General features: G+C 38.0%; 1 protein-coding gene across 6 annotated transcripts in view; it reads right to left on the bottom strand.

Annotated features, from left to right (window-relative positions):
• Nucleotides 1-26,418, bottom strand: part of ZNF385D (zinc finger protein 385D) — a 940,592-nt gene that overhangs the window by 251,038 nt on the left and 663,136 nt on the right. The gene's annotated exons all lie outside the window — the stretch shown is intronic.

The raw sequence follows: 26,418 nt of genomic DNA, 5'->3' as shown, positions 1-26,418 counted from the left end.
TATTAAACACACAACACACAAACACCAAGGTCTCTTTTGAGACCAAAAGGCCAGCTTTATGGGTCACTGGAAAAAACAAGACATGGAGTGTATTGACCTCAACTGGAAACCGGCCAACGAGCAGATGTGCCATTAAGCAGAGAAAACCAGTTGAGCTGCTCCTTTTTCCCTCTTGGATTAAAACTATCTGGTTACATAAGGAATTGTTAACATTTCAAACATTTCATACTCCCCAATCCATCCTTCTTTTCCTGCCTACAACCCGGGACTGAGTCAGCTACAAATCTATAAGCAACATCCCTTGATTCAAAGGGAAAACCCCTCCAATGCTCCCCCATCCCTCTTTGAAAACTAACTCCTGCTCAAAATATACATGCAGTCTGAGGGATTCTTTTACAGAGCTGCTCTTTTCCACTGCATCCAAAACTCTGGCAGCGAGATGACATGAACCTGGCACAGAAAAGAAACTTAACGCAAATGCAGGCAGCTGTACCTTACTTCCCTGGCAACTGGAGGGTTAAACCCAGCAAATCCAGCTACATATCATGTGATCCCTGAGCTATTTAGCACCCCTGTGGCTTTAAACATTCAAGACTAGCTGCCCCCTTCCTTCCCAGTCGTAAGTAGGTGGAATTTAGAAGGTCACCAATGAGCAGGCAATGGAATATTATGGCAACACAGACAGCTCCCTTGCATACCAGTGGGCAAAGGCTGTTTGCAAGGGACTCCTACCTCTGCCCCCTGTTCTAGGATTCCACTGCATTCAGAAGCTGAAAGGAGCCCATCTCCCTGTTATGTCTCTCATACTTTGGTAACATTCCAAAGCATCAATTGGCTGTTAATTAAAGGCTGTTTGAATCCTAGGAAACTGTTAAAATATGCCAGCATTCTTCTAATCTGAGAGGCAAGCAATGGACTGTAAAAACCTGCTGGTGAGAATCCAAGAAGCATGAGGAAAACAAAATGCACTAGAATTATTCCTTTCTCATGGAAAAGAATTCCAGGAGACAGAAAAGAGAAGATGGCAGAGTAGGAGGATGCGAAGTTTGCATCTCCTGACAACTAGGGCACCTACCAGGTGCTGGTGCAGGACCTCAGACACCTAAGGGGACAGGGGGAACCCCCGAGTGAGTGGGTAGGATGTGGAGTGGAGTGAGAGGGGAGGAGAAGTAGAGGCGGGAGGGGACCAACACACCTAAGGAGCAGTTGGAGGAGGGAAGGGGCCCACTCACTACGAGGGGATCAGGGGGACATGGAGAGATGTTCGGGGGATCAGAGGATCAGAAGGAAACATGGCCAGCATCTCCTCTGCCCACTCGGGTCCTGGACTAAACCTCCGCACACCAAGGCCCCCTCCAGCTGTGTGGTGCTGAGCCTAAGCCCTGCCCCCCACACCCCTAGGGCCTTTTCTGGCTGTTTGGGTCCTGAGCCTAGGTCTGCCCCCCACCCCACCTAAGCCCTGCCACCCCGCCTAAGCCCTGCCCCTCGCCTAAGCCCCGCCGCACCTAAGCCCCACCCTGCCTAGGCCCTGCCCCCGCCTAAACTCCACTTCCCACAGCCACGGCCTTTTCCGGCCTTTTTTTTGTTGTTTTTTTCTTGCTATTGTGGTTCTCTTTTACCTTGTTGTTGTTTCATTTATACGTTTATTTTTTATAACATATTTTTTATTTTTCTAATTTTATTTTACTTTTATTCTTTGTTATTGTTCTATTCCTTTTTGTCTTTGGCTGTGCCACCTGGCTTGTGTGATCTCGGTTCCCAGGTCGGGGGTTGGGCCCGAGCTCCTGTGGTGGGAGCTCTGAGTCCAAACCGCTGGACTAACAGAGAACCTCAGGCCCCAGGGAATATTAATCGGAGTGAGGCCTCCCAGAGGTCTTCATCTCAGCAACAAGACCCAGCTCTACCCACCTGCCTGCAAACTCCAATGCTGGAAGACTCAGGCCAAACAACCAGCAAGACAGGAACACAGCCCCACCCATCAAAAAAAAAAAGAGATGGCAAAAAAATATATTACAGACAAAGGAACAAGGTAAAAACCTACAAGACCAAATAAATGAAGAGGAAATAGGCAACCTACCTGAAAAAGAATTCAGAGTAATGATAGTAAGGATGATACAAAATCTCAGAAACAGAATGGAGAAAATAAAAGAAATTTTTAACAAGGACCTAGAATTTAAGCAAACAGTGATGAACAACACAATAACTGAAATTAAAAATACTCTAGAAGGAATCAATAGCAGAATAACTGAGTCAGAAGAATGGTAAAGTGACCTGGAAGATAAAATAGTGGAAATAACTGCCATGGAGCAGAATAAAGAAAAAAGAATGAAAAGAATTGAGGACAGTCTCAGAGACCTCTGGGAAAACATTAAACACACCAACATTCGAATTATAGGGGTGCCAAAGAATAAGAGAAAGAGAAAGTGTCTGAGAAAATATTTGAAGAGATTATAGTTGAAAACTTCCCTAACATGGGAAAGGAAACAGCCACCCAAGTCCAGGAAGCACAGAGAGTCCCATACAGGATAAACCTTAGTAGAAACACACCAGGACACATATTACTCAAACTAACAAAAATTAAATTCAAAGGAAAAATATTAAAAGCAGCAAGGGAAAAGCAACAAATAATATACAAGGGAATTCCCATAAGGTTTTCAGATGACTTTTCAGCAGAAACTCTGCAGGTCAGAAGGCAGTGGCAGGATATATTTAAAGTGATGAAAGGGGAAAACCTACAACCAAGATTACTCTACCTAGCAGGATCTCATTAAGATTCAATGGAGAAATCAAAAGCTTCACAGACAAGCAAAAGCTAAGAGAATTCAGCACCACCAAACCAGCTTTACAACAAATGCTAAAGGAACTTCTCTAGGTGGGAAATACAAGAGAAGAAAAAGACCCACAGAAAAATACCCAAAACAATTAAGAAAATGGTAATAGGAACACACACATCGATAACTGCCTTGAATGTAAATGGATTAAATGCTCCAACCAAAACACATAGACTGGCTGAATGCATATAAAAACAAGACCTGTATATACGCTGCCCACAAAAGACACACTTCAGACCTAGGGACACATGCAGACGGAAGGTGAGGGGATGGAAAAAGATATTCCATGCAAATGGAAATCAAAAAAAAGCTGGAGTTGCAATTCTCATATCAGACAAAATAGACTTTAAAATAAAGACTATTACAAGAGACAAGGAACAACATTACATAATGGTCAAGGGATCAATCCAAGAGGAAGATATAAGAATTGTAAATATTAATGCACCCAACATAGGAGCACCTCAATACATAAGGCAAATGCTAAAAGTCATAAAAGGGGAAATTGACAGTAACACAATAATAGTGGGGGTCTTTAACACTCCACTTACACCAATGGACAGACCATCCTGACAGAAAATAAATAAGGAAACACAAGCTTTAAATTACACAACAGACCAAACACACTTAACTGATATTTATAAGACATTCCACCAGAAAATGGCACAAAACACTTTCTTCTCAAGTGCACATGGAACATTCTCCAGGACAGATCACATCTTGGGTCACAAATCAAGCCTTGGAAAATTTAAGAAAATTGAAATCATATCGAGCATCATTTCCAACCACAACGCTATGAGATTAGAAATCAATTATGGGAAAAAAACTATAAAAAGCACAAACCCATGGAGGCTAAACAGTGCACTGCTAAATAACCAAGAGATCACTGAAGAAATCAAAGAAGAAATTTTAAAAAACCTAGAAACAAATGACAATGAAAACACAATAACCCAAAACCTATGGGATGCAGCAAAAGCAGTTCTAAGATGGAAGTTTAATAGCAATTCAATCTCACATCAAGAACAAGAAAAATCTCAAATAAACAATCTAACCTTACACCTAAGGGAACTAGAGAAAGAAGAAGAAGAACAACAACAAAAAACCCAAAGTTAGTTATTAGGAAAGAAATCATGAAGATCAGAGCAGAAATAACTGACATAGAAATGAAGACAACAAAAGAAAAGATCAATAAAACTAAAAGTTGATTCTTTGAAAAGATAAACAAAATTGATAAACCTTTAGCCAGACTCATCAAGAAAAAAAGGGAGAGGACTGAAATCAATAAAATTAAAAATGAAAAAGGAGAAAAGGAGAAATTACAACTGACACCGCAAAAATACAAAGGATCATAAGAGACTACTACAAGCAACTATATGCCAATAAAATGGACAACCTGGAAGAAATGGACAAATTCTTGGAAAGGTACAACTTTCCAAGACTGAACCAGGAAGAATTAGAAAATATAAACAGAAAAATCACAAGTAATGAAAGTGAAACTAATTAAAAATTTTCCAACAAACAAAAGTACAAGACCAGATGGCTTCACAGGCGAATTCTATCAAACATTTAGAGAAGAGCTAACACCTATCCTTCTCAAACTCTTCCAAAAAATTGCAGAGGAAGGAACACTCCCAACCTCATTCTATGAGGCCACCATCATCCTGATACCAAAACCAGACAAAGATATCACAAAAAAGAGAAAATTATAGACCAATATAACTGATGAACATAAACGCAAAAATCTCAACAAAATACTAACAAACAGAATCCAACAGCACATTAAAAGGATCATGTACCATGGGATTTATCCCAGGTATGCAAGGATTCTTCAATATACACAAATCAATCAATGTGATACACCAATATTAACAAATTAAAGAATAAAAAACATGATCATCTCAATAGATGCAGAAAAAAGTTTTGACAAAATTCAACACCCAGTTATGATAAAAACTCTCCAGAAAGTGGGCATAGAGGGAATCTACCTCAATATAATAAAGGCCATATACGACAGACACACAGCAAACATTATTCTCAATATTATTCTCAATGGTGAAAAACAGAAAGCATTTCCTTTAAGATCAGGAACAAGACAAGGAGGTCCACTCTCACCACTACTATTCAACAAAGTATTGGAAGTCCTAACCATGGCAATCAGAGAAGAAAAAGGAATAAAAGGCATATAAATTGGAAAAGAAGAAGTAAATCTGTCGTTGTTTGCAGATGACATGATACTATACATAGAAAATCCTAAAAATGCCACCAAAAAACTAATAGATTTAATCAATGTATTTGAAATAGTTGCATTCCTATACACTAACAACAAAATATCAGAAAGAGAAATTAAGGAAACAATCCCATTTGCCAATGCAACAAAAAGAATAAAATACCTAGGAATAAACCTACCTAAGGAGGCAAAAGACTCGTATTCCGAAAACCATAAAACACTGATGAAAGAACTCAAAGATGACACAAACAGATGGAGAAATATACCATGTTCTTGGATTGGATGAATCAATATTGTGAAAATGACTATACTACCCAAAGCATTCTACAGATTCAATGCAATCCCTATCAAATTACCAATGGCGTTCTTCACAGAATTACAACTAAAATTTTTACAATTTGTATGGAAACACAAAAGACCCTGAATAGCCAAAGCAATCTTGAGAAAGGAAAATGGATCTGGAGGCTCCCTCACTTCAGATTATACTACAAAGCTACAGATATCAAGACAGGATGGTACTGGCACAAAAACAGAAATATAGATCAATGGAACAGGATAGAAAGCCCAGAGATAAACCGACACACTTATAGTCACCTGATCTATGACAAAGGAGGTAAGGATATACAATGGAGAAAAGACAGTCTCTTCAATAAGTGGTGCTGGGAAAACTGGACAGCTACATGTAAAAGAATGAAATTAGAACACTCCCTAATGCCATATATAAAAATAAACTCAAAATGTATTAGAGACCTAAATGTAAGACCGGACACTATAAAACTCTTAGAGGAAAACATAGGAAGAACACTCTTTGACACAAATCACAGCAAGATCTTTTTTGATCCACCTTGTAGAGTAATGGAAATAAAAACAAAAATAAGCAAATGGGACCTAATGAAACTTCAAAGCTTTTGCACAGCAAAGGAAACCATAAACAAGATGAAAAGACAACCCTCAGAATGGGAAAAAATATTTGTAAAGGAAGCAATGGACAAAGGATTAATCCCCCAAAATATACAAACAGCTCATGGAGCTTAATATCAAACAAACAAACAACCCAATCCAAAAATGGGCAGAAGACATAAATAGACATTTCTCCAAAGAAGACATACAGATGGCCAAGAGGCACATGAAAAGATGCTCAACATCACAAATTATTAGAGGAATGAAAATCAAAACTACAATGAGGTATCACCTCACACCAGTCAGAATGGCCATCATCAAAAAATCTACAAAAAATAAATGCTGCAGAGGGTGTGGAGAAAAGGGAACCCTCCTGCACTGTTGGTGGGAATGTAAATTGATACAGCCATTTTACATTCCTTAAAAAACTAAAAATAGAGCTACCATATAACACAGCAATCCCACTACTGGGCATATACCAGGAGAAAACCATAATTCAAAAAGACCCATGTACCTCAGTGTTCATTGCAGCACTATTTACAATAGCCAGGACATGGAAGCAACCTAAATGTCCATCAACAGATGAATGGATAAAGAAGATGTGGTACATATATACAATGTTATATTACTCAGCCCTAAAAAGGAATGAAACTGGTTCATTTGTAGAGATGTGGATGGACCTAGAGTGTGTCACACAGAGTGCAGTAAGTCAGAAAGAGAGAAACAAATATCGTATATTAACGCATATATGTGGAATCTAGAAAAACGGTACAGATGAACCTATTTGCAGGGCAGGAATAGAAACGGAGACATAGATATGATGTGTTTCTGATGAGAACAGATATGATATCTGATGAGAACAGATATGTGGACACAGGGGGGAAAGGGGAGGGTGGGAACATTGGGAGTTTAGGATTGACTTATATACACTACCATGTGTAAAGTAGATAGCTAGTGGGAACCTGCTATATAGCACAGGGAGCTCAGCTCAGTGCTGTGTGATGACCTAGATGGGATGGTGGGGGTGGAAGGGAGGTCCAAGAGGGAGGGGATATATCTATACATAGAGCTGATTCACTTCGTTGCGCATCAGAAACTAACAGAACATTGTGAAGCAATTATACTCCAATAAAAGAATAATCATAATTTTTAAAAAGGAGAAGTGAAGAAAGGCTCCTGTCTGTGTCACTTCCTTGCCTGCCATCTTGCTTTTAAAACACAGTAGAGGGAGATTCCGTACAAATTATCTTTAGAAATCTCATGATCAGTTCTCGTCAGTTGCACACAGACCATCATCTTGCCCTTCATCAGTTACCCGAACAAAGGTTCAACATTTAAAAAATGATTCTGCAATGCTAAATCCAATGCTATTGGAGCAGAGTATCTACTAACAAGGTGGGTGACTTAATACCTAAAACAGAAGCCATCAGCACAGGATTTAATTAACCATACCAAAAAAACCATTAGCTCTCCTGGCCCTCCTGATTGGCTAATCATCTGTAGCCAAATTAACAAAAACAGTATTTTTTTCCCCACTTTTTACTTCTCTCTTGAAATGTTCTTCACCAGCTACAAGGCCAACAACAGCCACTTTGAAACAGCAAACCAATTAAATAAAAAGTAGTATGAGTCAGGAAATAGAGGGTCAATGTTAAAACAGAGATAAGAGCAAAATATAATAAGTCTCCATTCGCCAGAGGACACCATAAACTTATTTTATTGTCCACCTGGTGGTATACTTTCTTAGAGAGGGCATTCATAAAACTTTGGTGATAGACCTGTCATGAATTTAGTATTGTTACCAATTTCTCTCTCTCTCTTTTGTTTTTTTCCAATTTCTCTTTTGATAAAAAGTTAAAGAACCAAAATAAAATGTTGGTTGGCGCCTCTTTTTTTTTTTTTTAACATCTTTATTGGGGTATAATTGCTTTACAATGGTGCGTTAGTTTCTGCTTTATAACAAAGTGAATCAGTCATACATAAACATATGTTCCCATATGTCTTCCCTCTTGGTTGGCGCCTCTTTAGAAAACTCAGAAGTCAACTAAGTTGTGGTTGAAATCAGTGGTGCGGTTTAACCTGTCCACAAGTAACAGTGAGCTTTAAATAAATCATTTTAAATATTTATTATCTGTGTCACAGGTCATGTTTTGCAAAAGATAGTCATTCATATATATCCATTACCTTGTTTGACCCTAAAATCTCAGAAATCAGCTAATGGCTAACATAATATCATGGAGAGAAAAAACAAGTTGATAAACTCTTTAGCTGTTTATGTTGCTTCCACAGAGACATTCCATTCTTATAATTACAAGAATGCAATTTAGCAGGAACATATTCTGGAATTATTTCATTTCTAAGTCCCCTCTGGTTCAGAACAGCCAAAGAGGTTCTGGAAAAGCTCAACCTTCTTTTTTTTTAATCCACCACAATGAGAGGAACAAAGAATTAAAAATACATTGATTCTATTGCTAGGGAAAGTTAATTCCTACCTCTCTTCCTCTGAGATATGTATTTCATTTACATTTCATTATACACACAGTTCAGGGCCCTCTCTCAGTGTTACAACTGGGGTTCCCTACCTAAGGGATTAAAAACATCAAAGAAGAGTCATAAAGCTGGGGGGAAGCTGGGGATACTATTTGAGTTCATCCTTTCCTACCTATTTGAAGAGAGAAATGTAAAAGATAGTTGGAAAAGAGAGAACATGTTGACCACATAGTCTTTGGCCACTGGCTAGGCAAACCCAGGTGTACTGGATGTTGCGGTGTGCTCCCCACAGCCCCCTTCTGGACTGAGGCACACCCTCCCCCACCTGCTGGGGGACCTCCTATGGAAGACTCTCACGAGATCCTCCTCAAGCATTGCAGAGGTCAAAGGGAGCTACCTCACCCAAGGTCAAACTTCCTCCCCAGTGGAGGGGCTGGTAGCCCCATACAATGACGGATTCATGCAAGGTTTAATTAGTGGCTCCTTCCCCTTGCCTCAAGGCAGGGAGACTCTGAAGCTCTATTTCAGCTCTAAAGTTCCTCACAGAATCTAGGATAGACTGAGGCCTCTGTTGTGACTTCATCACAGTTCAACTTTTCCCTTCCCTGTATCTCTCACTCCTCACAGGAGATGTTCCCCAAGAAAGAATCCACTGCTGGAAGAACTTGACCTATAACATCAGAGTATAACCATTCTTTTTTTTTTTTTTTTTTTTTTGAGTATAACCATTCTTGAGTCTGAGTGAAATGCTGACTTGCTTTATTCTAAAATAGGTAATTGCCTACAGATCTATAGAGAGGCACAAGAGACTGAGAGACTGAGAGACTGAGCCTGTCTCTCAAAAATTACCTGTGACTAATATTTCTGCTTTTAAAATGAGTATAAGTTCTGAAATATTTTACTTGTCTCAATCTGTATATGCTCAGCAGTAAGAATACTATTGGCAAATAGTGTAAAATCAAAACTGGCAAACATAACATGTTTCATCTGTAAAGCAGACTAAAATATGCTCCTTGAGAAAATAGCTATTTCATTCTTTCATTTTTATTAGAATGTATTACATTTAGGACATCAATTTTTGTTTATTTCCTTTACTTTAAAATTATCCTGAACATAATTAACTTCAAAATACATAATGAATTTGTAGACAGGACTATAGGTAAAAAAGAGTTGTTTCGTTGTTACCATTTACCGACAATGTTGCTTCACTCATCGGAATGTCACACTTCTGGAAATATTGCTGTTATCAATTTGAGGAAAGCATTTTGAAGCTTCCATAGGGTAGTAACAGAAAAAATACAAATTCATGCCCTTTGTATGTGAAACTCGGCCTACATCTAGTACTATGTATTTCAAACCCTATGCAGTTTTAATTTACGCAGGTTTTAAAAATTAAACCTTAATAAATTATTCAGATTTCAGAGCAGTTAATATCTCTCTATACCAAATTTCTTCTATGCCATTAAAGTTAAACTAAAAAAACAGTCATTAAGTAGAGATTAGTTATGATAGCTATATTGAGTAAGGTATTGAATAATGAAGGGAAATAAGGTAAATACGATGAAGTAAGCGATCTAAACTCATGAAACTCCTCTCCGCCCCTTTTTGAAGTTTGGTTTTGTTAGTTTATATTCATATTTAGAATTCTGCATTGAACTATAGAGCAAACATATTAAATATGTGTGTATTCACAAAAGCGTGAATTTGTGAATTTGAAAAAAATACCGGAATAACCTATTTGTTCGTGAATATTTGTTAATACTATCTGAGAAAATAAGACACATTCACTTCAGAAGTTTGCATTTTTGAAATGCAAATCTAATTAAAATGTAAATTTGGAAATGTTTGTTTTAATAATTTATACAGATAAACAGGAATTCTAAACCAGTGATTGTCAGTTGAAGCTACTGTATTAGAGATAATGTATATAAAGTGCCTAGCAGAGTGTCTGGCCAGTTGATGCTAAGTGAGGAGTGTTTTTTGTTTCAATGAATTCAGTAAAATCCAGAGGAGCTGTTCAGGTTGGTCCAGACACAAATCCGGGCTCCCTGAAAGAGGTCAATCAAGATAATTTTAAAAGCACCTGCCTATTCTTCACTTTTATTTTGACCCCTGCAGAAGGAGAGACTTCACAATAAGAGGCTACTTTGTAAGTCAATATTTTGAAATATTCCTTGAGAGTGGAGTAGTATTCTTTCCATAATACAACATTTTAACCTTGAACTTCTGCACTTGATCCATTCAGGTTTCATCAAATAGTCGCAGATGTCCTGTCTGACAGCTTAACCAACTACTTAATCATTCATTTCCCCAAGTGACAAAACCAACATTCAAAATGATCAAGGGTTGTTGCTGTTCAGTATTCATGACAGTGTATGCTTTAAAACTGTGAATCATTGAAAAACAATATACATAATACATATTTATTGTTAAAATATATTATCATTACATAGTGTATATATATACACATTGATAGAAAGCAGAAGAAATCCCTGATTTCCTGATGGGAGAAATCATTTCTATCATATCTCTTTTTTCACCATCAATTTAATTATATATATGTATATATTTGCTTATCTATACTGAAATACACACATATATTTCGAGAGTGTCAACAGTGAGCCGTAGTTAAACTGTTAAACTGCTCAGAATATTTATACTTATTAGGAGAACATCAAGAACATTTTATGTAACATCAAGTCCTAAGTAGTTACCTGCAAAGCAACTAATTTGATAGACGTGGAACATTATTCACATCCAATCCCAACTATTTTGGTTAGAATTTGCCATGTGCACTGGGGGAGGGAGGGGCACGAGGGGATTTCTGGAGTCTATGTGATAGAGGACATAAAAGAATTAGATCTGATAGTATGAATAAGAAATAGAAAAGAAATGATGGATTTGGGGCATAAAGGCAAAACTTGATTTAACACAAACAGAACAATGGCCATGGGATGCTGTTGGTGAAATTGGCCAGCCAGGGTGGATGGGAGCAAACGTTGAGAAAAAAGCTAAACTTTATAAATCTATTGAGTAATTGGTATGAACTAGGCCCTGTTTTACCCTTAATTCCTTTAAAATGCACAAAAATTCTGTCAGGTATCTATTATATTACCCAATTTACAAACTCAAAAGCCAAAGCTATTACCTAAATTACATCTCACCTCCAATTACACAGGTAAAAAAATGGCATTCGATGTAAACCTGAGTAACCTTAACAAGTTTCAACACACTGATGCCAATAGCATTTAAATTAAATCAGCAAAAACAAACAAAATGACAACAAAAAAGAACACTCTAAGAAGTCGGTTTTGTCATACAAGGCAAGCCAGCTCCCTTGAAGCCAGAATGGAAAGCACTAAATCAGAAATCTTGTGAGAAAATTTCACCACTGCTCAAAAAAAAAAGAGAAAGAAAAGAAAAAGGAATAGACACATTCCTTGTACAGGAGAAGATAAAGGAATATTCAGTATTTATTACCAATATTTATCTGCATGGGAAGATGCTGGTTCTGCCCTATATTTGAGAATGTATCCAGAAAGACACGAATATCATATCAAATGTTTGCAAAGTCCTCTGGTTTACATTCTTTAACATCTACTTGCCAAATAAGAAAAGCAAACAGGTATTTGTGGTATTCCCTTGTGCAGCTGTCTCTAAAAAACTCAAGGTTAGGGATTACAATGGGCAGTTTGTCGTTGAGATTATTTTTTATTCCTTAGCTAGGAGAACTGTATGTTTATCCTGTTTCCTTCAACCTCAAGTGATCCAAACTCCCATTCAGTTCCTATCTTTGTTTAAATGTTGTTCCCAACTGAAAGATACAACTAGAAACAAATTTTGAGATAAAATTTGAATTTACTGTGACTTGGTCACCATTTTTCTTTTATTGCTTTCAGTTTTCCTCTGTTTTAGATTGTCGATTCACTTACTAAGGTGTGGAAAATTGATCCAGCACCTTCTACCTGAGCTGAAGGTCCTCATTGGCCTAAAGTGACCAGCACTTGGCGGGTCAATTCAAATATTAAAGCAGGGTCTGGTCCACAAGGGCAGTTGCCAGCACTAAGCCACACAGGGTGGTGACTGCTGCCTCATCCATCCTGTCCTTGACCACAAAGAGGAATGAGGTGAGAATGGGAGTGAGTCAGGGCAACTGGAACACTGATCTGGAAACAGTGACACAGAAACGTTTGCCGAGTCAACTGTCTGACTCATACTTTACCCATGAAAGAAAGCCCATGTGAGGGATCCATTCTCCCTTGTTTAAACCCTTTATTTATTCATTTTAAGTTGTAGTATTTAAATATTCCAGTAAATCCAATGGAATATTACTCAGCCTTAAAAAAAGGGTGAAATAATCCTTTTCATTTGCAGTCACATAGATGGACCTAGAGATTATCATACTAAGTGAAGTAAGCCAGAGAAAGACAAATACCATATGATATCACCTATATGTGGAATCTAAAATACGACACAAATTAACATATGTACAAAACAGAAACAGACTCACAGACATAGAGAACAGACTTGCGGATGACAAATGGGACGGGGGCAAGGGAGGGATGGAGTGGGAGTTTGGGATGCAAACTATTATATATAGAATGGATAAACAACAAGGTCCTGTTTTATAGCAACTATATTCAATATCCTGTGATAAACCTTAATGGAAAGGAATATGAAAAAAATATAAACAAACAAACAAACGATAAATGATGCAGTAAATCACTTGAAAACTCATTTCGGAAGGAAGCTATAAAAAAGGACTAACTAATGTTTTCTCTGTTAGTTATTGAATACTGGGACCAAAATCAAAATACCGCTATTATCTAGTTGCCAATATCCTGAGTCAAGTCTTCACTAGAAGAAAAGTGGAATCTTTCACTTATTTACCTAACTTTCATGACAATCTCTGGTGCCTGGGAGATTCTGTCAAGAGTACCAGAGTAAGGAGTTTTAGACATTTAATCCTATATATCCCTCTGCACTTCAGCCCCTCTGTCAAACACTGCATAAGTCAGGACAAGGACCTCCTCACAGGCGATCAAAAGATTTTGCCTGGAAACTTCCTCTCATGTCTGCACCAGTAAGCATAAAAATGTAAAACTTTCCTCAAGAGGAATTTCCCAAGATTTCATTCCACAAAATCACTTGTAACTAATAAAAAACAGTGCTCTGGTGCTGAGCTGTCCCATGTGGTAGGCTTTAGCCATGTGCGGTTCTTTTAAATTGGAATTAAGTAAAATTAAACATTCAGTTTCTCAGTCACACCAACCACATTTCAAGGGCTTGACAGCCATGTGCGGACAAAGGCTACTTCGCTGTATACTGCAGTTAAAAAAAAAAATTTCCATCACTATAGAAGGTTCTATTAGACTTTGAGGCTTCAATGCAAAACCAACAATCTCCAGTGAGGAGTAATTTGCAGATAAGGTGCCTGATACAGTCTGTTCTAGAATGCACTGCCGATAGAAGAGAAGTCTTGCTTTCTCCTGGGTCCATCTCCTTTTGGGGTTGAGGAGGAGAGCTTTCCCAGAGCCAAACATAGCCACTGTCAGAAGGCAGACCCTGCTGGGATTGTGCCAGAAAGAATTAATTCCTTCTCAAGGAATTCTCCATTCCTTGAGAGGACAATGGCCAGTCTATGAATCTTCACATGTGATCAATGATGATAATCCTCAAAGGGCAACCTAATTTTAAAAAATTGATGCTGAAATCAATATTGAGTAAGGAGTGCTTTGGTTAAAAAGATACCAGGGTTTCCCTGGTGGCACAGTGGTTGAGAGTCCGCCTGCCGATGCAGGGGATGCGGGTTCGTGCCCCGGTCCAGGAAGATCCCACATGCCACGGAGCGGCTGGGCCCGTGAGCCATGGCCACTGAGCCTGTGCGTCCGGAGTCTGTGCTCCGCAACAGGAGAGGCCACAGCAGTGAGAGGCCCGCGTACCACAAAAAAAAAAAAAAAAAAGATACCATATCTTCAAACCAAAGATGGAAAAAGGGCCAGACCTGGGGCAAATGGATGTTTATTAATATCTGATAATTCTTGAGAGTGCTACCACAAAGCTTTTATTTCACCAAAGTGTGTCACAATCTAGTCTCACTAAAAAACCAAGTGTTCAAAGGCAGCTAATGTAGGCAGTTAAACCTGCCTAGCTACATCTGAATTACCCTGAGGGGTAATTCTGTTAATAATATCCAGGCGTTAGTCATCTCACTATTAAAAGAGAAAAAAAAAAGATGCTGTCATCTTGTGATATGGTCTTGTTTTTTCCATGATCTGTGCCTTTCAGTTGGGACTTGCCCACATGAATTTCTCTATGCCAGCACATCTGGGTGTACAGTTCACTGTTCCTCCAAAGCCTGATCAATATCTTTCTTTCCCCATGTTTTTTCCATGTGATATTACTGTGATATATTCTTTGCTTCCTCTCCAAGCACTCACCAATCTGTGTAGACCTTCAATGTGACCCAAGGTGTTAATGAAACATCTCCTGGCTTAAATGGTTTAGTGTGGTTTTCCCAGTACCATCAAGGTGAGTTAGGCAAGCATCACACAACTTAGGGAACACCTCTGTTTATCTCCCTAAAGCGTCCTCAAGATGTAGAGGGTGAGGATGTCAGCTGAGGGAGAGAACAGCTGAGGAAGGGCAAGTCTAAGAGAAGAAGACAAGCTAAGTTTCTGACATCCTGAGGTTGAGGTGTAAGTGCGAAGGTAGCCATTGGGTAAGTGGTACTAGCACTTAGAAGACAGCTCTGGGCAGACTTCATTCTGAGCAAAGAGTGGAGACTCATCAGGTAGGAACTCAAATCATGGACATGAAAAAGATTTCCTCGGGAAAGTGTGGAACAAAGAGCCCAGGGCCTAAGCCTCAATCTGGAGGCTCGTTAGCCCAGTGAAGAAGACTGAGCAGGACTGGAAAAAGAACAAGACGGAGGTGGAGAGAATGATTTCCCAGAGACAAGAGGGAGAGGTTGTTTATAAGAGGAAGAAGTGGTCAGCACTGTCTAAGGCTGCCCACGGAGGCAGCAAGTAAGATGGCAACTTCTATGAGATTTAATGTCGAGAGTTTTGGTGACCTTTATGAGCTATTTAGTGGGTAACAACAAAAAGAAGTCACTTTCTCACAGGGGATTGCTTCCAGGACCCCTGGATACCAAAATCTGAGGATGCTCACGTCCCTTATATAAAATAGCCCAGTATTTGCATATAACCTACACACATCCTCCCATATACTGTAAATCATCTCTAGATTACTTATAATACCTAATACAATGTAAATGCTATGTAAATAGTCTCCTGTGCCCAGCGAATTCAAATTTTGCTTTTTGGAACTTCCCAGAATTTTTTTTCAATATTTTCCACCTGCAGTTGGTTGAATCTGCAGACACAAAACCTGTAAATAGAGAGGGCTGAATGTATATTAAAATTAAAGCTTCCTACTCTTTGAAAGACAGTATTAAAAAAAAAAATAAAGAAAGGGCAAGCTATTGACAAGAAAAATAAATAATGCAAAACATATATCTAACAAAAAGCTTGTATTTGGAATATATAAAGAACTCTTATAGCTCAATACTGAGATATTAACTCAATTAAAAATAGGCAAAACTTCTGAACAGACATTTCACAAACAAAGAAATCAAAATGGCAAATATGCGAATGAAAACATGCTCAACATCACTGGGGAAATACAAGTTAAAACCACAAGATATTATTATCACCTACTAGGACAGCTAAAATTAAAAAGAAAAACAATACCAAGTGTTGGCAAGGATGCCGAACAACTGGAAATTTCATATTTGGTGGTAGAAATGCAAAATAATATAGCACTTTGGAAAAATTTGGCAAATTCTTATGAAGTTAAATATTCACTTACTATATGACCCTGCGATCCCCTAGGTATTTACACAACAAAAATAAAAATACCTGTGTCCAAAAAAAAAAAAGTGAAGTTACTTTTTAGGAGGGTCAGGGATGGAAGAGGGGTTCAGAATGGAGTCTAGCGGGGAAAATTATTTTGAACAACTTGGCTGGGAACGGAAAGTAAAGTAGGACCCTATAAATGTGGGTAAATATGTTTTCAAGGTATGGAAAGGAATTGATTCAATCTAGAATATTTAGTGTAACTCACTTTTGGAAAGGCAAGTTTCCACTACCAATTAAGCCTAGAAAATATGAAGCCATGGCAGCATATTATGCATTGTAATTTGTATCTATCTCGGTTACATCCCCCTCCACATATACTCTAAACCTACATCAAAGTATAGCAAATAACGACTCATAGTCCTGGTTCAGAACACAGTTCAAGGATGACTTCCTCTGCGGGGTATCTTATAGATGTCCGGGTAGAAAGAGCACTCCCTTGGCACTCTACCCTGCACTCCTCTGTCTGCACATACATCGCTGCATTTACTTGCTCTGGGTCTGCCTCCCAACATGAGGATGTGGGGTCTTGAGGAGAATGTCTAGTGTAATCCTCCTTGACTTCTATGCATTAGGGGGTTCCTAGTACCTACTTGGTGACTTGTTTTTCTTTTTCCTGGAATGGATGGATGGATATATAGGCAGATGAGCAAACAGATGACTGAGTGAAATTGAATCACAGCCTGCTGAGATATTGTACCCTTTCTTCTGTTGTGCCCAAACTAACAATCTTATCCATTTCAAAACCCAGTAACCTCCCTGAAGAACTAGAAAAGGGGACAATCAGAGAACTTATTGAAGTGCGTTGCTAAAAGGTGAGGAACATTTTATCATAGATTTTGAAGACAATGAAGCCTCCATGATTGACTTTTTTTTCTTTAAAATAATAAATAAGTGGTTCAATCAAAATTCTAATCTTTCTAGATTAGAATTTTATTAACATTTTTTTCTTGGCACTATATAAATTTCTTAAACATCTTTCACTTTTAGGTATGAATTTATTCTATCTCGTAAACAACTCTCCTTTCCTCCACAGGTATAAAGGCAGTAACATTTCAGCTCCTGTGTGCTGGGTAATCCATGGAGTGTATCTCCTTTGCGCTCTCACAGCCTTAAGGAAATGGAGCCATGGTGAAGTGAAGATAATTCTTCAAGGCCACACAATAAGTTGTAGAGACAGGATTTGTAGCCCAACATTCTACCTCCAAAGTCTAAGCTCTTATATTTACATTTTATTCAGAGATGGCCATATTTTTTTGGATGACCTGTGATAGAGAAAAAAATAATTCCATAAATAATAGCTGGTTTCATTTAAACTAGGCCAAAGCCAATCAAATCAATTATCTAAGATTCATTCATTTGTAAGGCACTAGGTTATTTAAGGAACAATTTCATGTTTCTTGCCTTTATTGAGGTTTATAATCCAGTATAATGCATATTATGCACGTGTTGAGTCTACCAGATACCATAATGTTATAGACTGAATGTTCGTGTCCTCCCCACCCAAATTAATACGTTGAAACTTATAACCCCCAATGTGATGGTATTTGGAGGCGGGGCCTTTGGGGGTGATTAGGTCATGAGGGTGGAGTCTTCAAGAATGGACCTAGTGCCCTATTAAAGAGGCCCCAGAATGATCCCTTGCCCTTTCCATTACGTGAGGGGGTCATCTATGAACCAGGAAGCAGGCTCTCACCAGATACCAAATCTGCCGGCGCCTTGATCTTGGACTTCACAGCCTCCAGAACTGTGAGAAATAAATGTCTGTTGATCAGAAGCCATCCAGTCTATGGTGTTCTGTTACAGCAGCCCAAATAGACTAGGACACATGTGTTAATCCAAAGGTAACAGATTTTTATTCTACTTGAATGAACCTGTTATTTGTTCAGTTCTCCCTTTCACTCTACATATTCCAGAAGGGCAATGTAGAAACTCAATTTATATTCATCAAAATTAACTCTATTGAGCTTAATGGTAATATCTCCTAGAGCATTCACTTACTGTGAATATTTTCACTTGGTGTTTCACTGTGATTTCTTTTTTTTTTTTTTTTTTCATCTTCAAATTGAATTTTCTTTCAAAGAGCCTTGGTACAAAATTTCTAGGGAACACCCCTGGAGTTAGCACTGGGTGACACTGAGAAATAACCATGGAAGAAAAGACTATGTCGCCATTACTATCATCAAATTAAATAAAATCTATTAATAACAAGGAAGATCACATTTTTGCTATCTTAAGAGGCCTATACTTAGCACATCCCATTTGTAGCATCCATTAACTTCTGAGATTTAGGAACTGTGAGTTCTGGTTTCTATCTCTTTGGTGAACATTCTTACAAAGTCTATAATAGCAAAAAGAAATTCTGATTTCAATTTCCTCAAGAATATCCCCTGTGGAGCTAACATGTGCTCTGTTTAGTCTAGGCCTCAATGTGATTGTTTCTTCTGGCAGGTTTTGCATAAAACAAACCTAACTTTATATTTTCTTTTAATTCTGAAACATTTGGTCCTTGGAAAAGATGTAAAATCAGTCACTAATGGAACTCTAGTAATTGTGGTATGCTGAAAATGACTGGTTTTAAAATAGAAGAGAAATAAAATGCTTCTAAGTGATTGTAAGCAAGAAGATACACATAACCATATTTTATTTTTATAAGGAGTTCTGTCATTGTGAGCATTTATTATAGCCTATGTTCTGTGCTAGATGGCTTTACATAGATATTTACGTAAACAATGAAGGTATCCTTGTTCTCATTTTACAGGTAAAGAAATGGAGGCTTAGTGAGGTCATTTTTCCAAAGATAAACTGACTTGTTAAGGGGTAGAGCTAAGAAGAATTAGAAACCAGAGATATCTGATTCCAAAGCCCATATTCTTTGATTATATTACACCCCTCAAATACCTACCAAGTTGTGAGTCCCACCAATCTGAAAGAGGAATTGATGAAAGTGGTAATTGTCTCTGAGGAAAGGACTTAAGTTTCCACATTCAAATAGCCTGGAGTCAGCAGACAGAGGATTTACAAATGCAGGAAGAAAACAGAAATTGTTTATAGCCTCTGGAAGGAGAAAGTCATCATACCAAGGTTATAGGACCATCCCTAAAATGTAACACATGATGAAAAGGGACATCTATATTGTGTTAAATCAAAAACATCATAAAATACTGCAGTTAGTACAAGGATTAAGTGAATCTAAAATGAAGGAGAAACAAATAATCAGTGGGAGCTGTCCCTGCTGGGAGCCATGTTGATAGAGATGACTAGCATTAAAACTTAAATCTGAGACAGCCGTCTGGAGGGTCCCGGAGCTCAGAGAATACAAGGCACCAACCAGAAGGTGAAGATCAGAGGCCAAGGTACATAAGAGAACACAGGTTCTTCTGGTTGCCGTGATCAAGTTCTCACCTTCCTGTGAATTGCTGCCTAAAATATAGAGTTCTTGACTTGCCGTGAGGCACATGCACATCTTGACTTGTGCTACTAATTCCCATCCATTTTACTCCACTCAGACTGAGCCAGAATTAACTGACTGATGTAGGACATCACAGAAATTGTCTCCAATGTTTCTTTGACTGCAAATTGACTAGAAGCTCATTCTCTTAGTATTCCTTAGAATTGGAGTGTCCAGAATAGTACAGGCCTAAATAAGTTTCTAAGAGAAAAATTTAATTTAGAAATAAGAGTAAAATATTCCGGTAATTAAATTGTACACTGCTGGTACATAGTGGACCATATAGACTGAATTATTCAAATAGCTCTAATTTCAAATAATAATGGTAACTACTAAAATAATAATAACAATCACTATCAATGTTTGAGCACTTCATATATATATATATATGATTTTACTTTTCACAATTGTATTAGTTCTTAATAATTTAGTTTAATGGTGGAAACTGAAGCTGTAGAAGATTAAGTACTTTATAGCAGCAGATTCAAAGTAGGGATGCAAACAAAGGTTGACTGATTTCAATACTCCTGCTCTTTGTAAAACATCATATTCCATCCATTGTCCCTATGAGCCAAGGATAGAAAGCCATGATATTGCTTTCCTTTGTAGTACTCAGGGCCTATTTTAGCAATCAACCATATTTGTAGTTGGTCTCAAAATCCTTGTATAACACACCATACCAGTGGTATCTAATCCAGTTCATCAGAGTTTGCTATCCCCAACATACAAACTCAAAATAATTTAAACATGGCACCATTAGGGCATCCTAAACTCCACCTTTATGCTCATCAATCAGGTTAGAAGATGTATGGAAATCCTTTGTCAAAAATGGAAGGTGGAGAGTGAAATAATCCTCCTGGCTTCTTATACCAAGTCATTGGGAAAACTGTTCTGTCTTCTTTTGGTTGAAATCTGGTGAGAGGACTTTTCTGCCAAAGCTTGCCCAGATTGTGAGGATACTTGGAGAATTGCACTTGCTCCTCAGTAAGTAGGAGGCCTCCATTCTTTAGCTTTCTAAATCAGTGAGTGTTGACACAGTTAACATATTTTGTGAGATCCCCTCATGACTCTTATGTGATGACCCTGGCATGACTGACCATCTTGAGAACATACAGCCCCCTTATCGCCATTCTTCCTCATAGATCTGTCTTAGAGAGTAAAAGCCTGAAGACTGACCTGACCCATGTAAACCCAAAAAGTCCGGTGGAAAACAACTGACCTTAAAAAGAAACCTGAGAAGGGGCTCTGATCACAGGTACAAAGAATTCGAGTTAGTCCTTTCAAACTCATGGGCTAGTTTGCCTTACATTGTAAAGATTATTGTTGTGCTTTTGAAAGGATGTTAATCCCAAAGGAAGAACAAAACAGAATGAGTCAAATTGCTTTCAGCAGGAAAACCTGCTGAGAGAGAAGAGAAAGTCTATAAGGAGCGACTTTTCTGAAATTGACCCTGCATTTTCCTGAATGATTCTTATCTGTCCTGACTTTTCGAAAGTCATTACGCCTTCCAAGAGCTCACGATCCGCCTCCATGTCATCAAGGTCATTATGACCTTGTCTTGCCTACTCATACTATTTAGCGGCATCCTCATATACCTAAGCTAAGGAAAATACTTTTAACATTTTTACGTTTGTGTTATTTCTTTAACTCCTCCCTGTCTTTCAAGGTTTAGCGGAAATGTCACTTCTCCCAGTTCCCTACCCCGCCCCGGTCCATTCAGCACCATAATCAATTTTCTCTTTTGCAAACTTCCACAGAATGTTTTAAGTGGTGATGAGAACAACAGTTTCTGTTATCAGAAATCTGAATCCAAATTCCAACATTTTCATGTTCTAAGGAAATTCACACCTTTTTAGTTTCTTTTTCTGTAAATTAAGGAAAATAACACCCAAATTACAGGATTTCTGTAAGGATTACTTGGAGAAATATTTAACAGAGGACATACTAAATTATAGTAACTATTCTTATTGCCTTTTTTATTATTTTATTTAAATGATAGGAAATAAATTGATATGTGATACTTTCTTAAATTTGATTTTATTAAAGTCATTATTATTTAAATCATTAATCATTATATCTCTCATGGGTCTTACCTTTTGTTTAGTAATAAAGTTATTGTTCAGCCTTAAAAGTTTTTGAAGGGGAGTATCCATGTCTGTATTACCTTAATTTTTTTTTTCATGATGGCTAACAAAGGAACTCAAGTGTTCTTTTTCTCTTTTTATTGAAGTATAGTTGATTTACTATGTTGTGTTCATTTCTGCTGTACAGCAAAGTGATTCAGTTATACATACATATATATATATTCTTTTTTTTTAATATTCTTTTCCACGGCACTCAAGTGTTCTTGAGTGAATGAATGAATGGGTAAAAAAGACGTTGTTTCTCTGAAGGCTAATCAAAACAGAATAAGTGGAAATGGCAAACTATAATTTCATTAACACTATTGGTTGAGTCCTATTAAGAACGTGAAATATTCATTGCTGCCCATTTTCAGTGCACGAGCATTGTGATGGTAGGGAAAGGAAACAATATTTAAAAGAGAGAGAAAGATAAAAAGGAAGGAAATAAGGAAGGAATGGTGCGGGGGGCAATAATCTAGGGAAATGGTCATATCCAAATCAGATATGCACATGATTCACTTGACCTAGACAAAACTGTTACTGAAACAGCCTCTAAACAACAGGGAAATGGCCCCCAAAAGATATCCTACTTGGAAATACTTACTCTTAAAAGAGCTCATGGTAACTCACAGAAGCATTTCTAGCTTTTCGATTGGAAAATAACCAATCAAGTACGTGATATTATCTGACAAAGTATCGTATGGAACAGAGTCTAGCTCAGTGTCTAATTCATAGCGGATATACGAAACATAATAGCTGACTCAGAATCTGTGATGGAAACGTTTATTATTATTTTTGGTCAGTGGGAAAATGGACACACTAGTTCACATTCGTCCATTTTTCCTTGTTCTCAGTTGCTCACCTGTTCACAGCCACCTCTTCTCTTTTACTGCCCCTCACTTCTCCTCCCTCTCAGATTTACTTCTTCCCTCATTCATTCTCTCTCACAAGCATTCATCAAGTATTTATTGGTTGCTCACTCTCTTGAATGCACTGGGTAAGTTTCAATAAAAGTAAATATGATCCCAAGCCCTTTAAATAAGCATAAGTACAAAAGCAACAGCAAGGGAGTAAGCAAAACATTGTTTTCCATTCCTATTCTCTTCAGCATCCCCTTTGGAATAATGGTTTTCTCTTGTTGAACGAAATGAAATCTTTTTCTGAACCATGCAGTAAAAACGAATGCAATTTGTTCATATTAGCATATGCTAACAAAAGCAAATGAGCTTCGAACTGGACACTGGCTGGCCTCAATTTGGTCTTTCCTCCAGATTTTCACACATTTTGAAACCCACTTCCTTTCATAAAGAGACATATGTGATGTTTAATTAACAGTATCGGATAAGATGACTGACCTTTTTGTCAAAGTGTGATACGTTCTGTCATTCGCACGGACTAGAATCAAGCCCACTCAATTTTATGAGTGGATTTCTCGTCCGTTTGCTCCGTTTTTACCCACTATTTCAGGCAGACAAAGTTTAAGACAGCATATTGACACTGGGGACTACTTGATAATAATTGTTTATGGCACTCTTGCCTGTAGCTGAAGAATTCAATTAGTTCAGCCAAAATTTTAGTTGGATCTTTTTTTTCAAATATCTCTAGCCAAATCATGGGTGCTATACAGTTCTACACAAAAATATCCTTTCTTCTCTCTCCATATACACCAGCTCATAAGCTTACATTCCCTCTTCCTCACAGACAGCCAATTTCTATTTTTGTTTTTAATTTTGTCTTCCATTTTCAATTGCACTTGGTTACATTTTTGTTTAGCTAGTCTGGGTTGGGTCTCAACTGACTGATAAATTCTATGCTTATAGATATGAGCATAGTAACATTGTTTGCAAAGAACTCAGACTCTCCCCTCACATTTCAGAGTATTATACTGTTATGAAATAACTGAAGTTCTTCCCTGATAGCATAGAAGAATATGGTAAGGTAAATCTCCTCACAAAGCATGTTATTTTTATATTAAGTAAGTCATATGTTCAGAAATCTCATGTGAATATATTCTATGAGTAAAACATTTTTGGCACATGGGATGCAAATTTGATTGGCGTGGAGCAAATTATGTTATTCATTATGTTTCTGGAAAGGTAAAGGCTGCACAACTGGTAAATTAAAAGTGATTATTGTGGTAATGAGATATTTCAAATAAGCAGGCTTTAATCTGCTCAAGGAAATAGCAGGGCATACCTCAAGGGGCGAGCTTAGGAAAACTGGCTCTTCCTCAAAGAAGTCCATGATGCCAAGAGCACAGAGGTACATCACAGATAAATTGGGTAGAAAGGAAACCCAAGGGGATAGAACAACAACTCTGCATGTATTTGGAAGACACACACAAAAATATGTTTTCTGGAAGAATGCAGACTAAGAATGTCAAAACTTGAAACAAAGCAACGAAACAAAAAACAATCATGTATATTATTAGCGTCACAAATCAGAAAATATCAAGACTAAATCAAACTTAATGTGATTAAAGGAAAGAAAGAGAAAGCAGAGACTTCACTGATGATTGATAGATTTTCTAAAACAGAAATGAGAAAAGGATTATAAAATTAGAGTTGCATACTTGGAGTATGTTGAACCAATCGGTTGACCAATTAAAAATATCAGATACCAGTGAAAACCTCCATTGAGCCAAATGTTCGACCTCATCAAGTCCGGGCTCAGAAAATAAGAGTTAAATGCATTAAAGTCTGATTGTTGAACCGATTTTGGAGAGAAAGGGATGTAAAGTAAGGGATGTAGGCCACATTTAATGAACTTCAAGCAAAGGTAAGGGCAGAAGATATACAATTACACAGAACTCTTAACAGAATAAAGAGCTGAAACCTGGACTTTTGGAGGGTTTGTTTAATTGTTGTTTCATTTTAATAGAAGCCAGAAAGAGTAGCTATGTATGTTCAGAGTCTAATAACTTCTAGAAGATATACACAGCCTGTAAATATCCAAAGTAGAGAAACAGACATGATTAAAGGGCAGGCAAATAGGAAAAGGTAAGGGATGGGGAAAGCAAAAGGTATTGGTGATGTTTGCCTGAAGGGAAGAGACTCAGTGTGACTTAAGAGCCTTCAACTCTTTGAAAAGGAATATAAGAAGGATGGTGAACAGATGTTCTCCATTTTCACCTAAGACATAAAAAGCAGACAGAGGACTAAAAGTGCAGAGGAAGGAGAAAAGAGTTATTTTTTAGTTGCAATCCTGTCTGGAGGAAATGCCACACTTTCAGGCCCTCTAACAGGAATGACTGTTAAGGGTTAACCTTTTTTAGAAGAAGTAGTCCCTAAATCTCATGAAATTTTGTGAATTCCTATGGGAAGATGTACAAAATCAGAACAAGTTAGAACTGGATGGGACTCAAGCAATCCAGTCATCTACTTCCTGAGCAGGGGTAGGCAAACTTTTTAAAGGAAAGGGTCCCAGAATAAATATTTCAGGCTTCGTGGGGCATATGGTCTGAACTGCAATTCCACCACTGTCGTGTGAAAGCAGCCACAGGCAATATGTAAACAAAGGGGCATGACTATGTTTCAATAATTACTAAAACAGTCAGCAAGCCAGATTTAGCTGTCTGGCACCAGCTCTTTCCTGACCCTGGTCGGAAATGTTGGTTCTCAAACTTTAGTGAGCACCAGAAGTACCTAGAGGACTTGTTAAACACTGACTGCTGAGGCCTACTTCCACCTACAGTTTCTGATTGAGTTTTGACCAAGGCCTGCTCATTTGCATTTCTTACTAATTGCCAGGTAACACTGATGCTGTTGGTCCAGAGACCACACATTGAGAACCCAGAGGCCAGAGCACAGAAATGAGATGCCTAAGGGCCAGGTGAGCAGAATTCTAAGATGGTCCCTAAGATTTCCTTCCTCCCCATTTACATACCAGGTATCATCCCCAAGACTGTGAATTTGGTGGTTATTACTCCTGTGATTAGATTATGCTATGTGATGATGACCTCAAAATTGGGAGATCATTAAAATGGACCTGAGGTAATCACATGTGGGCTTTAAAAGCAAAGAACATTCTCCGGCTGGTCACAAAAGCAACAAACGGATTCAGTGTGCTGTTGGAGGCCAGGTGTTGAGGAGCTAAGAGAAACCCCAGGCTGACAGTGACTAGGAAATTGGGACGGCAGTCCTACAACCACAGGACTGAATTCTGCTAACAAGGATGAGCTTGGAAACAGATTTTTTCCCCCAGAGTCTCCAGATGAGAACTCAGTCCAGCCAACATCTTGATTTCAGCCTTATGATGCCCTGAGCAAAGGACACGGCCATACCAGTGCTGGACTTCAGACCAACAGACCTGTGAACTAATATATGTGGGCTAATGAAATACATACATGTTTTCAGCCCCCTAGTTTCTGGTAAATGTATTATACAGTAATAGAAATCTACCACTGTGTGTGGTGTGTGTCCCTCCCTAGACCTAAACCTCCCCAGTCGAACAGGAGGTATCCACTGGCCGACATCATTAA

Source organism: Orcinus orca, chromosome 5, assembly GCF_937001465.1.
Source record: "Orcinus orca chromosome 5, mOrcOrc1.1, whole genome shotgun sequence".
In the NCBI taxonomy this organism is placed as follows: Eukaryota; Metazoa; Chordata; class Mammalia; order Artiodactyla; family Delphinidae; genus Orcinus; species Orcinus orca.
This window is presented reverse-complemented; position numbering and strand designations above follow the sequence as displayed.